The sequence below is a fragment of the Pongo abelii genome, chromosome 21 (assembly GCF_028885655.2).
Source record: "Pongo abelii isolate AG06213 chromosome 21, NHGRI_mPonAbe1-v2.0_pri, whole genome shotgun sequence".
Lineage (NCBI taxonomy): Eukaryota > Metazoa > Chordata > Mammalia > Primates > Hominidae > Pongo > Pongo abelii.
The window spans coordinates 50,694,408-50,707,348 of NC_072006.2; the positions used below are offsets into that span (position 1 = coordinate 50,694,408).

A 12,941-nucleotide genomic window follows, 5' to 3' on the forward strand; every position below is an offset into this window, starting at 1 on the left:
TTATATTCTATCCCTGGAGTTAGACTGTGGTGAACAGAGAAAGCACTTTCAGATAGGCTGACAAGAAATTTTAAACTTCAAAATAAAAACATAGCCAAGAGTCACCAGATATTTGGAAAACCCAGCACATGAAACAGTAACATCAAAAACAACAAACCAAAGAACTTACACCTGAGGAAATAAAGAGAGCAAATAGAACCAGACTATGGAATAAGTATCATTATATACCTTGGACAAATGGCAGAGCCTACTGTATTAATTTTTTTAAAAAATAAAAAATGCATCGAGGTTTTAGAAATTAAAAAAAATTATTCTTGAAATAAAAATCTCAATAGATGGGTTGAATAGCAAAATGGATTGAAGAGTATATCAGTGAATCAGAATATCATGCTAAGTAATTCTCCCAGAATGCAGTGCAAAACAATAAATAGATGGGTAGAATGAACAAAATGTTATGAGACATGAATGACAGATGTAAAAGTTCCACTATCTGCTTAATGTGAATTAGAGGAGAGAAGAAAATTAAGGAAGGACAGTGCCTAAAGCAAGGCAAAAATTTAAGACAATTTCTTAGAAATTGGAAATACTTATATTGAGGGGAACCAGTGAATATTTACAGGAAGAATGTAAAAACACTGACATGTAAGTAAATCATGATGAAATTTCAGGACACTAAAGATAAGGAGGAAACTGAATGTTTTCAGAGTGAAAAAAACTAGGCAGGATGGAATAAGAATAAGATTGATACCAGACTTTACATTTGCAACAGAGTAAGTAAGAAAACAGAATAACATCTTTAAAGTTTTCTGGTGAAAATACTTGTGAACTTATGATTCTTGTTAAAGTGAACAAAATGTGGCCTGAGAAGGACTCCATGCTTGTGGACTAACCATAACCTAACTTAATAGACAAGATCGAAAACCTAGCTTAAGAGTATGCATCTGTAACAGTAGCTGAGTCGTGGCCAATCCCAGCAGCCATACTCCAATCACTCACACGCTGCTCAGTGTTCAAACTGTGTTCAGATAAGTCAAAGCCAACCTGTTACCAATCCAGCTGTTTCTTTCTCTTTTTTTTTTTTTTTTTGAGACGGGGTCTCGCTCTGTCCCCCAGGCTGGAGTTCAGTGGCGCGATCTCGGCTCACTGCAAGCTCCGCCTCCCGGGTTCACGCCATTCTCCTGCCTCAGCCTCCCGAGTAGCTGGGACTACAGGCCACCACCACCACGCCCAGCTAATTTTTTCTATTTTTTAGTAGAGACGGGGTTTCACCGTGTTAGCCAGGATGGTCTGGATCTCCTGACCTCATGATCTGCCCGCCTCGGCCTCCCAAAGTGCTGGGATTACAGGCGTGAGCCACCGCGCCCGGCCTGTTTCTTTACCTCACTTCCAATTTCTGTGTGTCACTTTCCTTTTTCTGTCTATAAATTTGTTCTGATCATGAGGCATCCCTGAAGTCTCTCTGAATCTACTGTGATTCTGGAGGCTGCCCGACTTGTGAATTGTTTTTTCTTCTTGCTCAATTAAACTCCATTAAGTTTAATATGAAGTATTCTTTTAACATTCTTTAACCAGCCAAACTGCAAGTGAATGTGAGGACATCATAAAGACATTTTAAGACACACAAACAGATTCAAAAAGTTTATAATTCACTGTCCACATAGAGTAACCTTTCTCAACGGTACCACTGGCATTTGGGGTGGAACAATTCTTCATTGTGTAAGACGGATCCACACATTGCAGTTTGCTTAGTGTCCTTTACCATCATCCATTAAATGCCAGTAGCATTTCTCCTCCCTGTGACAATACACAACAGCCCCACATTTGGAAGGGGTGCTGTATCACCTCTGGTTGAGAAACCATGGTGTAGAAAATATATTCAAAGAGAAAATAAATCTAGGAAGAAAAAAAGGGATATAAGAAGCACAGGTGAGCAAGAAAATCAGTAAAATTTACTTTTAAGTCTAAATAAATTATAACAATAAACCTATAATAATAAACCAAAATCTGAGATAACTCAGGATGGAGAGTTATGAAGTCTGGAAAGAAGGTAAGAGAGAGAAGTAAAAGCATGCTAGGAGCCTCATTTTATTTATACAATTGGCTCTGGATGTCAATTAATAATATGCATAACTATGTGTATAAAAATATAAAGATACAGAAACTAAACATATACTTTTCAAGTCATTAGAAGAAAAGTTAGTTGGGAACAAGTAAAATGCTAGCAGCTAACCAAAGGTCAGGGATGAAAAAAAACCACAAAAACAGCATATAAAATAGAAAGCACAAGGTAAATTGGTAGAAAATGTGCAAATATATCAGTAACCATAATAAATACGACTATATCAAATTCGCTGCTAAAAGACAGTGACTTTCAAATTGAGTTTAAAAAGAGTCAAACCGTGTGTTGTTGTATAAGAGACAGTAAAACAGTGTAATATAGAAAGATTGAAAATAAAGAGTTGGAAAAGGTAACTGGGAAAATGCCAGGAAAAGGAAAGCAAGTGGTACAAGCAATCTTACCATTCGACAAAACGGATTTTAAGAAAATAATAATAATTGTTACTCAAAAAGACAAAAAATAATATTTCATAGTGATAAAATAATCAATCTACTAATCAGTTTAGCCTTATGCTTGTGTGTGCCTAGTAACATAGGATTGAAATTTGTAATACAAAAACTGAGAATTATAAGGAGAAAACAAATACATGACTTCGTGGGAAACTTTACCTTTAGAAATCTATAGAACAAGTAGTCAAAAATCAAGTAAGAAACAAAGATCTAGTACCATGATCAACAAGTTTTTATTATTAATATTATTACTATTTATTTATTACTATTTTATTTACTATTTTATTGTATTTATTACTATTGTTCTATCACCTAGGCTGGAGTGCAGTGGTGCCATCTCAGCTCACTGCAGCCTGAACTTCCCAGGCTCCAGCAATCCTCTCATCTCAGCCTCCCAAGTAGCTGGGACCACAAGTGCACACCACCATGCCTGGCTAATTTTTGTATTTTTGGTAGAAATGGGGTTTCACCATGTTGCCTAGGCTGGTCTCAAACTCCTGAACTCAAGCGATTTACCCACCTCGGCCTCCCAAAGTGCTGAAATCACAGACATGAGCCACTGCACCCAGCCCACCAAGTTTAATCAAATAAATTTACATAGAGACAAATGTTTGCCTTTTTCAAACACACATAATAACTTTATAAAAATTGTCCTGACTTGAAATAATAGCTTTTTTTCCTTTTAACTTTTGATTTCTTCTTTTCTCTCCAATGATACTGCCTGCTTCTCCTCTTCCCAGGTAACATTGCTAGCAGAGTGACTGTATCCATCTATATCTTTATTCATGCTCATAAAATCATATCTAAATATTTACATATATGTAGATTTCTCTTCCTATAGCTTACAAAAATAGAACCACAGTTTATAAATTTCTCTGCATCTTTCAGAAATGGAAGATGGAAGTGCTCTCAAGTCAGTAGACAGAGGTTTCGGTTATTCTTGTTAAACGGCTGCATTATGTCATGATATAAATGTACTGCAATTTACTCAATAATTCTCCTGTCTATGGGCATTCACGTTGTTTTCAGGTTTTTTCCCCCCATTGCAATCATGATCACTGTTGATGTGAACATCCATAGACACATATATTCTGGTGTTTTTATTTCTATGGGAAGAATTCCCATGCGTGGGATTGCCGGGTGAAAGAATGTGTGGAGTTGTTTTCTTTTGATATACGTTGCCAGATTGCTCTCCAACAAGGTCACAGCTGCTGGCGATGTGGTGAAGAGCGTCCCTTTCCAGCCTGTAGTAGGTGTTATCATGTTCCCAATTTGCTAGTCTGATGTGAGTAAAGTGATAACTCATTGTTGTATAATTTCCATTTCCTTAACTCTTAAGGAGACCGAACATCTTTTTACATTTATTCGACATTTGGACTTGTTCTTCTGGGAATTGTCTAGGATAGTTTTGATCATTTTTATTCTGATACCATTTTTATTCTGATATGCACATAGGTATTAACCCTTTATCTGCCATCTGATTTGCTGATAAATGGAACGATCTCATCAAGTACTAGGTTGATATAATGTCACATGTTTTCTTCTAAAATGGTTTCTTTTTTTAGATTTAAGTCTTTAATTCATCTGGAGCTCATTTCTGTCTAAATGACATAAAATAAAGTCCCAATTTTATTTCTTCTGTCTCTGCAATGTCCAATACAGTAGCCATAGCCACTTGTGGCTATTGAGCACTTGAAATATCACACTTCAAAGCTGGAATGGGCTCTAATTCTAAAATATACACTGATTTCCAAGACTCAGTATGGAAAACAAAGACTGTAAAATGTCTAATTTATAACTTTTATATTGATCATATGTTGAAATGTGAATGTTTTGGATGCATTAGAATAAATAAAATATTATGTAAATTAACTTTGTATATTTCTTTTTACTTCTTAATGTGGTTACTAGAAAAATTTTAGGCCAGGCATGGTGCCTCACGCCTGTAATCTCAGCACTTTGGGAGGCTGAGGTGGGAGGACTGCTTGAGCCCAGGAGTTTGAGACAAGCCTGGACAACACAGTGAGATCCCATCTTTAAAAAATTTTTTTAAAAAATTAACCAGGCATGGCGATGTATGCCTGTGGTCCCACCTACATGGGAGGCTGAGGCAGGAGGATTGCTTGATACTGGGAGGTTGAGGCTGCAGTGAGCCATGTTAGAGACACAGCACTCCAGCTTGGGTGACAGAACGAGACCCTGTCTCAAAAAAAAAAAAGACATTTTAATTACATGCGTAGCTTACATTATATTTCTATTGGACAGCTCTATTTCAGATGATCAGTTGCGCCAGAGCTATTTCTTAAACATTTTTGCTTTCTTTCACTTATCTTTTATCTGCCTCATGAGGGGTATATCTATTTTATTTCTCATAGTAGATATCTGTCTTATTCATCACTTGCCATCATCTTTGAATAGCCCTTTTCTGTTGGGAGAAATTCACAATCATGAGTTTCACCTCTCCAGGGTAGGAGTTAGACCTCAAATTCCCAATCTCTCTCACAGTTAAGATGTGCATATTTGACATTTGTAGAATGAACTGGAAGTCAGTTACATGAGGGATCAAGTTCTGCATGGAGTTTTTATTTCCATAGGCCCAGGTGGCACATGCAACCAGCTTTGATGGTGGCGGTTCCAGAAGAGGTTGCGAGGTCAAGGCCCTGCCTTTGGTGGGTGGTAACAGCAGTGGCAGTTTCTTTATCAGGCCAGCACTGGGTATACTTTGGGCATTGCTTAACCTTGAATCTGACTTTTCAGCCCTCCCAATAATACTGTGAGATACTCGGCCAGGCATTTGGGGAGGCTGAAGTGGGCAGATCACTTGAGGTCAGGAGTTTGAGACCAGCCTGAGCAACATGGTGAAGCCCACAAAAATTAATCAGGCATGGTGATGTGTGCCCGTAGTCCCAGCTACTCGGGTGGCTGAAGCAGGAGAATCGCTTGAACCTGGGAGGCAGAGGCTTGCAGTGAGCTGAAATCATGCCACTGTACTCCAGCCTGGGCAATAGAGTGATATTCCTTCTCAAAAAAAAAAAAAAAAAATACTATGAGCTACTCAATGTCTTTTTAATAAACTTGATTTCTGCTTAATCATCCAAATCAGCTTCTGTTGCTCGCAATATAGAATCCTGACTGACATACTGGGATTTTTTTTTCCTTAAAGACATAGATTTTGGATTTATTTTTTCCTGCTATTTCCCCCTACTATTTCTAAAATATTATCTTCCATCTTAATGAGTTTCCCCTTCCCCCAGCTAATTTTCTTGTCCTTTTTCTATTTCCCAAGAATATTGTTTCAGCCTGGATTCTCCAGAAAACAGAGCCTTTGGCAAGTTTGTATGCTAACACCTCACTGGGGAGTGCAACCTTGGAGAAACCAGATTGAGGGAAAAATGAGGCAAGAAGGAGAAGCGCAAAGACAACAGGCATTACTGAGAGGACCCGAGTTTTGTAATTAATGAAGCTAACTGCTTGGACTCACAGTACATCTTCAGATCTTCAGAGAAGTTGTATGAACTACCCTGTCTTGGAACATCCTCAGGAGGAGAAAGTGAGTAGAATTTAACCATGGCTCCTTCGTGTCTCTCAAAGTCTCCCCCACAGGGCATTAACTCTCCAGCACGTTCAGGCTGTATTACCTGGTCTCTCCAGACAGCAGCTGGGGAAGCCAGAGCCTTCCAGACCAATCTAGCTAGTGCAGGTATTAGCTTGTCTCTCCTTTTCTGACAGTGCCACTGTGGGGATCCTCCATCTATAGTGTAGTCAATGGCAGAGGCATTGACCTGGTTCCATGACCAGGGACTAGCTTGCTGTCCCCTGTATCTCTCTTCTATCTAGGATTGAAGGCAAGGGGTTTAGGCCTGAGGTTGGTGAGTATGGGGCTTAGGGAGAAGATATCACAGAGAGATCTATGGCAGTGCATACCAAGTCTGGTACATTCCACTTTGCACCATTCAGACCTACTTTCACCCTCTTATAATATCTGGAGCACATATAAGAACGATGCCTTCATTTCGTCTCCTAGGGGAGAGATGCCAGTCAGTCCTCCAAGGTGGTGACTTGTTGCAGCTTCTGGCAATTTTAGAGGGTTGGCAAACCAAGTACAGATTTTGCTGCTGTAACCTGTTCCAGGATAGTAATTCCAATTCATTGTCTTCCTCCTCTGCTACCTATTCTGGATTTCCCTCCCTCTTGGCTATTATGCAACTGAAATGGGTTGCTTCCTGGTGGAGTGACTGAGACCTTCCTCCTCAAGGGCTCTGAGGGATCTGAGCCCTTGCTTTTGTCTAACTGTAGTTGCTGCAGGGAATTTAGGACTGTCCTTTGCATGGAAGTCCTAAGAGATGCCCAGGGATTCCCTGGATTCTCATTGTGTAGCAGTTATCCTAGCTCCTCATGTTACAGGGTGGATTATCTCAGCAGGTAAAACCATTCTTTCTTTATCTGCTAGTCAACTGGCATGAACGGCCAAAATGGCCCCAAATGGCCAGCTGGTTTGAGAGAGGCTAATCTTACTTCCAATCCTTTGCTCCTGGGGATATCACACCATATATTGGCCATTAATTCAGTGTATGTATCATATTCTGGAGGAAAGCACCTCATCCCCAAAAGGTGTCGTCTCCAAGCTGGTACCTTAACTAAACCTTGGAGAGGCCATTTCTGTCAGTCTGATTGCTTTTGGGTGATGATGTATAGCCTTGCTACTTAAAGTTTGTGTGTGTGTGTGTGTGTGTGTGTGTATGTGTGTGTAGGGGACCAGTAGCAGCAGAAGAACCTGGGAGCATTTTAGAAGTGCAAATTCTCAGCCAGCTGTGGTGGCTTACACCTGTAATCCCAGCACTTTGGAGGCCAAGGCAGGAAGATCGCTTGAGCTCAGAGTTCAAGACCAGCCTGCACAACATAGTGAGGCCCTGCCTCTACAAAGACAAAAAAATTAGCCAGGCTCAGTGGTGTGCATCTGCAGTGAGCTGAGCCATTATTGCAACAGTGCAGTCTATCCTGGGTGACAGAGCAAGACCCTGTCTTAAAAAGAATTGCAAATTCTCAGGCTCCCCTCCAGACCTACTGAAGCAGAATCTGCATTTTAACAAGATTCCTAGGTGATCTGTATGCACAATAAAGTTTGATATCTGGTTTACATGGTAAGACCTATATGATGTTCACTGAAGCAGGGCAACAGTTGATGTCAGAGGAGGAAGCGTGGGGTACAGGGTTGTTATGGATCTGTAGCAATACATAAACTGAGTCATATACAAGTATTAAGTTTATTTATTGACAAAGTTACTTAAGCCTATACAACTTCCATTGACTGCAGCTTTTTCTGTCTTCCATTAGCTTTTGAATGACGAGGTCTCCTTTCCATTGTTTTCCAGATAATTTGTAATTTTATTTTTTATTTCCTTTGATCCGAGGGTTACCTAATACTGTATTTCTTACACTTAATTTCCAAATCAATAGCATATTTTGGTAATATTTTAAATTATTTACTTCTCTTTTTATTGGATGATGAATGGAAAAGATAGCCTATAAAATACCTAATTTATTTAATTTTTCAAGATTTTCCTTATGACCCAATAGAAGATAAATTTTGGTAAATACTCCATGTATGTATAAAAATCTATATTCTGTAGTTGAAGAAATACTTATTTGAGTTTGCTGATTCTATTTTTAATCCTTCTACGCATCCATTTTTCCTGTTAGAGCTACTGATTTTGAAACAGACATGTTGAAGTCTCCCATCGAAATTGTATTTTTACGAGGCTCTCTTTATATTTCTAATGCTTTTTTGCTTTCTATATTTATTTGCTATGTCATTTGATGCATAAAGTTTTATGCCCATTAAATCCTCTTCTTAAATTTTGTAGTAATAATATCCCTCTTTATCCAGTTTGGAATTTTATTCTTAAAATCCAACCCATGTGATGTGGATATTGCTACTCAAACTTTTTGTTTGTTTCCAGATCAAAACTAATTTTTGGATCCTGAACACACTGAGCAAGAATATCAGTTGTGGCCTTGAGACCAGCTGCACTGGCAGGGTTGGTAGTGTCTCCCTCTAACCTTCCTTTTAAGTTCCTCCCAGGAAAGATGCCCATAGGAATCCTGGAGTTGTAGCTCCTGGCACCTAAGTGAAAAAGTGGCTTTGTGTGGCAAATGGGCAGACTGTAGTGGACGCTTGGTGTACTGCCCAGATTCCCCCTCAAGAGTGAAGGACTTATTTCTATAGCTGCTGGCGGTGTTGCCAGCAAATAGCCATCAGATATCAGCTCTCTTCTGGAAGTGCCTAGGTTGAAGACTCCAGGCTCACCCAAGGTCATGCCCTCTCCCAAGGGAGTTCATGCCTTATTACTGGCGGACATGAAGGCACAAAGCCCCAGCTCCCCTCACTCCAACTTGGGACAACCCTGAAGTGCCATTACAGCTTCAAATCTCCTCAAGGAGATGGCTGTTACTTTTATTGAATCTGTATCACAGTCCACTTCCTCACTTTGCCTGATCCTTCTTCCTTCCCTTTCCAAGATGTTGATCCCAAGAGCTCTCCTTGATAAATTTCCTGCATGCACATTTCTGAGTCTTCCTTCTACGGAGGCCAGTTTATGACAATAGGAGGTTGTCCTTATTCTTAGGGGATGTATACTTAAGAGTGAAGTGTCATAACATGGGTAACTTATTTTCAAATTATTCAGGAAAAATGTGTATGCACATATGTATAAAAAGCAGACAAAGAGACAGAGCAAGGATGGTAACATCTTAACAACTGGTGAAACTGGGTGATTCATATATGGATGTTTATTGTAGCATTCTTCTGCCTTTTCTGAGGATTTGACATTTACAAAATATCCAGGTGAAAACAAAATCCCTTTCCTCTATTTTTAATAGGTGTTTCAGTGGGAACAAAATTAGGCTTGTATATTCAATCTGTATCTTTACCTGGGACCTCTTCATTATTTTTAAAACTTTGTTTTGTTTTTCTAATACAATTATTTAAATCTGTACAGGCATATCTTGTTTTATTGCACTTTCCAGCTATTGTGTTTTTATAAATTGAAGAATTGTGGCAACTCTGCATAGAGCAACTCCACCATTTTTTTCTAATAACATGTCCTCACTTCATGTCTCAGTGTCACATTTTGGTAATTCTCACAATATTTCAAACTTTTTCACGATGATTGTATCTGTTATGGTGATTTGTGATCAGTAATCTCTGATGTTACTATTGTAATTGTTTTGGAGTACGAATGTGGCCATGTGACAGTGAACTTGATCCATAAATATTATATGTGTTCTGAATGCTCCACTTACCAGCCGTCCCCTTATCTCTCTACTTCTCCTTGGGCCTCCCTATTCCCTGAGACACAGAATATTGAAATTAGGCCAATTAATGACCCTACAATGGCTTCTGTGTGTTCAAGTGAAAGGAAGTGTTGCACATATCTCATTTTAAATCAAAGGCTAGAAATGATCCCCACAAGTACAAGTAACTAGAGCAAAAATGGACAAATGGGGTCACATTAAGTTAAAAAGCTTCTGCCCAGTGAAAGAAACAACAACATGAAGAGACAACACACAGAATGGATGAAAATATTTGCAAACTATCCATATGACAAGGGATCAATAATGAAAATATATAAGGAGCTCAAACAACTCCATAGGAACAAAATCTAATAATCTAATTTAAAAATTGGCAAAAGATCTGATGAATAGACATTTCTCAGAAGAGGACATACAAATGAGAAACAGGTGTATGAAAAGGTGCTCAACATCACTGATCATCAGATAAATGCAAATCAAAACTATAATGAAACATCATCTCACCCCAGTTAAAATGGCATTTATCCAAAAGACAGACAATAACAAGTGCTGGTGAGGATGTGGAAAAATGAGAACCCTCATACACTGTTGGTGGGAATGTAAATTAGTACAATCACTATCAAGAACAATTCGGAGGTTCCTAAAAAAACTAAAAATAGAGCTACCATATGATCCAGCAATCCCACTGCCAGGTATATACACAAAAAAATGGAAATCAGTATATTGAAGAGATATCTGCATTCCCATGTTTATTGAAGCACTATTCACAAGAGCCAAGATTTAGAAACAACCTAAGTGTTCATCAACGATGAATGGATAAAGAAAATGTGGTTGATTTATACAATGGAGTACTATTCAGTCATAAGAATGAACGAGATCCTGTCATTTCCAACGACGTAGATGGAACTGGCAGTCAGTGCGTTAAGTGAAATAAGCCAGGAACAGAAAGACAAACTTGGCATGTTCTCACTTATTTGCAGGAGCTAAAAATTAAAACAATTGAACTCATGGAGATAGAGAGTCGAATGATGGTTACCAGAGGCTGGGAAGGGTAACTGGGAGAGGGGCAGGGGAGTGAGGATGGTTAATGGGTCCAAAAAAATAGAAAGAATGAGTAACACCTAATATTTGACAGCATAACAGGGTGACGAAAGTCAATAATAATTTAATTATACATTTAAAAGTAACTAAAAGAGTATAATTGGATTGTTTGTAACACAAAGGAAAAATGCTTGATGTGATGGATACCTGGTTTATCCTGATGTGATTATTACACATTGTATGCCGGTATCAAAATATCTTATGCAGCCCATAAATATACATAACTACTATGTCTCCACAAAAATTAAAAATTAAAATTAAAAAAAGAGAAATAATTAAGCTTAGTGAGGGAGGCATGTTGAAAGCCAAGAAAGGTCAAAAGCTAGGCATCTTGCACCAAACAGCCAAGTGGTGAATGCAAAGAAAAACTTCTTGAAGGAAATTAAAAGTGCTAATTCAGAACACATGAATGATAAGAAAACAAAAGAGCCTTATTGCTGATATAGAGAAAGTTTGACTTGTCTAGATAGAAGATCAAACCAGCGGCAACATTCCCATAAACCGAAACCGAATCCAGAGCAAGCCCCTAACTCTCTTCAATTCTATGAAGACAGAGAGGTGAAGAAGCTGCAGAAGAAAAGTTTGAAGTTATCAGAGGTTGGTTTATGAGGGTTAAGGAAAGACGCCATCTCTATAGCATAAAAATGCAAAGTGAAGCAGCAACTGCTGATGGAGAAGCTGCAGCAAGTTCTCCAGAAGATCTAGCTAAGATCATTGATGAAGGTGGCTACACTAAAAAACAGATCTTCAATGTAGACAAAACAGCCTTCTATTGGGAGATGATGCCATTAAGGACTTTCACAGATAGAGAGAAGTTAATGCTTGGCTTCAAAGCTTCAAATGATAGGCTGACTCTCTTGTTAGGAGCTAAGGTATTTGGTGACTTTAAGTTGAAGCCAATGCATATTTCCCATTCCTCAAGTCTTAGAGCCCGTTAAATTTATGTTACATCTATTTGGCCTGTGCTCCATAAATGTAACAACAAAGCCTGGATGACAGCACATCCGCTTATAGCAAGGTTTGCTGATTATTTTAAGCCCACTGTTGAGAACTGTGCTCAGAATAAAAAAGATTTCTTTCAAAATATTACTGCTCATCGACAAAGCACCAGAAACTCTGATGAAGATGTACAAGGAGACAAATGTTGTTCCTATCCCTGCTAACACAGTATCCATTCTGTAGCCCATGGATCAAAGAGTAACTTTGACTTTCAAGTCTTATTATTTAAGAAATACATTTTGTAAGGCTATAGCTGCCATAAATAGTAATTCCTCTGATGGGTCTGGGAAAAATACATTGAAAACCTCCTAGAAAGAACTTACTATTCTAGATTACATCAATAATGCTTGTGATTCAGGAGAAGAGGTCAAAATATCAACATTAATAAGAGTTTAGAAGAAGTTGATTCCAACTTCTACGGATAACTTTGAGAGACTCAACGCTTCAGTGGAGGAAGTAACTGCAGATGTGATAGAAATATCAAGAAAACTAGAATTAGAAGTGGAGCCTGAAGGTGTGCCTGAACTGCTGCAATCTCATGAGAAAACTTTAATGAGTGTAGAGTTACTTTTTATGAATGCTCAAAGAAAGCAATTTATTGAGATGGCAACTACTTCTGGTGAAGAGTCTATGAACATCATTAAAATGACAACAAAGGATTTAGAATATTACATAAATTTAGTTGATAAAGCAACTGCAGGGTTTGAGAGGATTGACTCCAATTTTGAAAGTTCTACTGTGGGATAAATGCTATCAAACAGCATCACATGCTACAAAGAAAGCTTTCATGAAAGGAAGAGTTGATTGATGCAGCCAACTTTATTATTGTTTTATTTTAAGAAATTGTCACAGCCACCCCAAACTTCAACAAATTACCACTCAGATCAGTCAGTAGCCATCAACACTGAGGTAAGACCCTCTACCAGGAAAAAGATTATGACTCACTGAAAGCTCAGATGATC

At 38.5% G+C, this 12,941-nt stretch overlaps 1 long non-coding RNA gene across 1 annotated transcript in view; it reads left to right on the forward strand.

Moving 5' to 3' along the window:
• LOC112130332 (uncharacterized) overlaps nucleotides 1-12,941 on the forward strand; it is a 38,055-nt gene that overhangs the window by 10,404 nt on the left and 14,710 nt on the right. The window contains exon 2 of the long non-coding RNA XR_002912597.2: nucleotides 5,855-6,118. This is a non-coding gene — a long non-coding RNA (uncharacterized LOC112130332). The remainder of the gene's footprint in view (nucleotides 1-5,854; nucleotides 6,119-12,941) is intronic.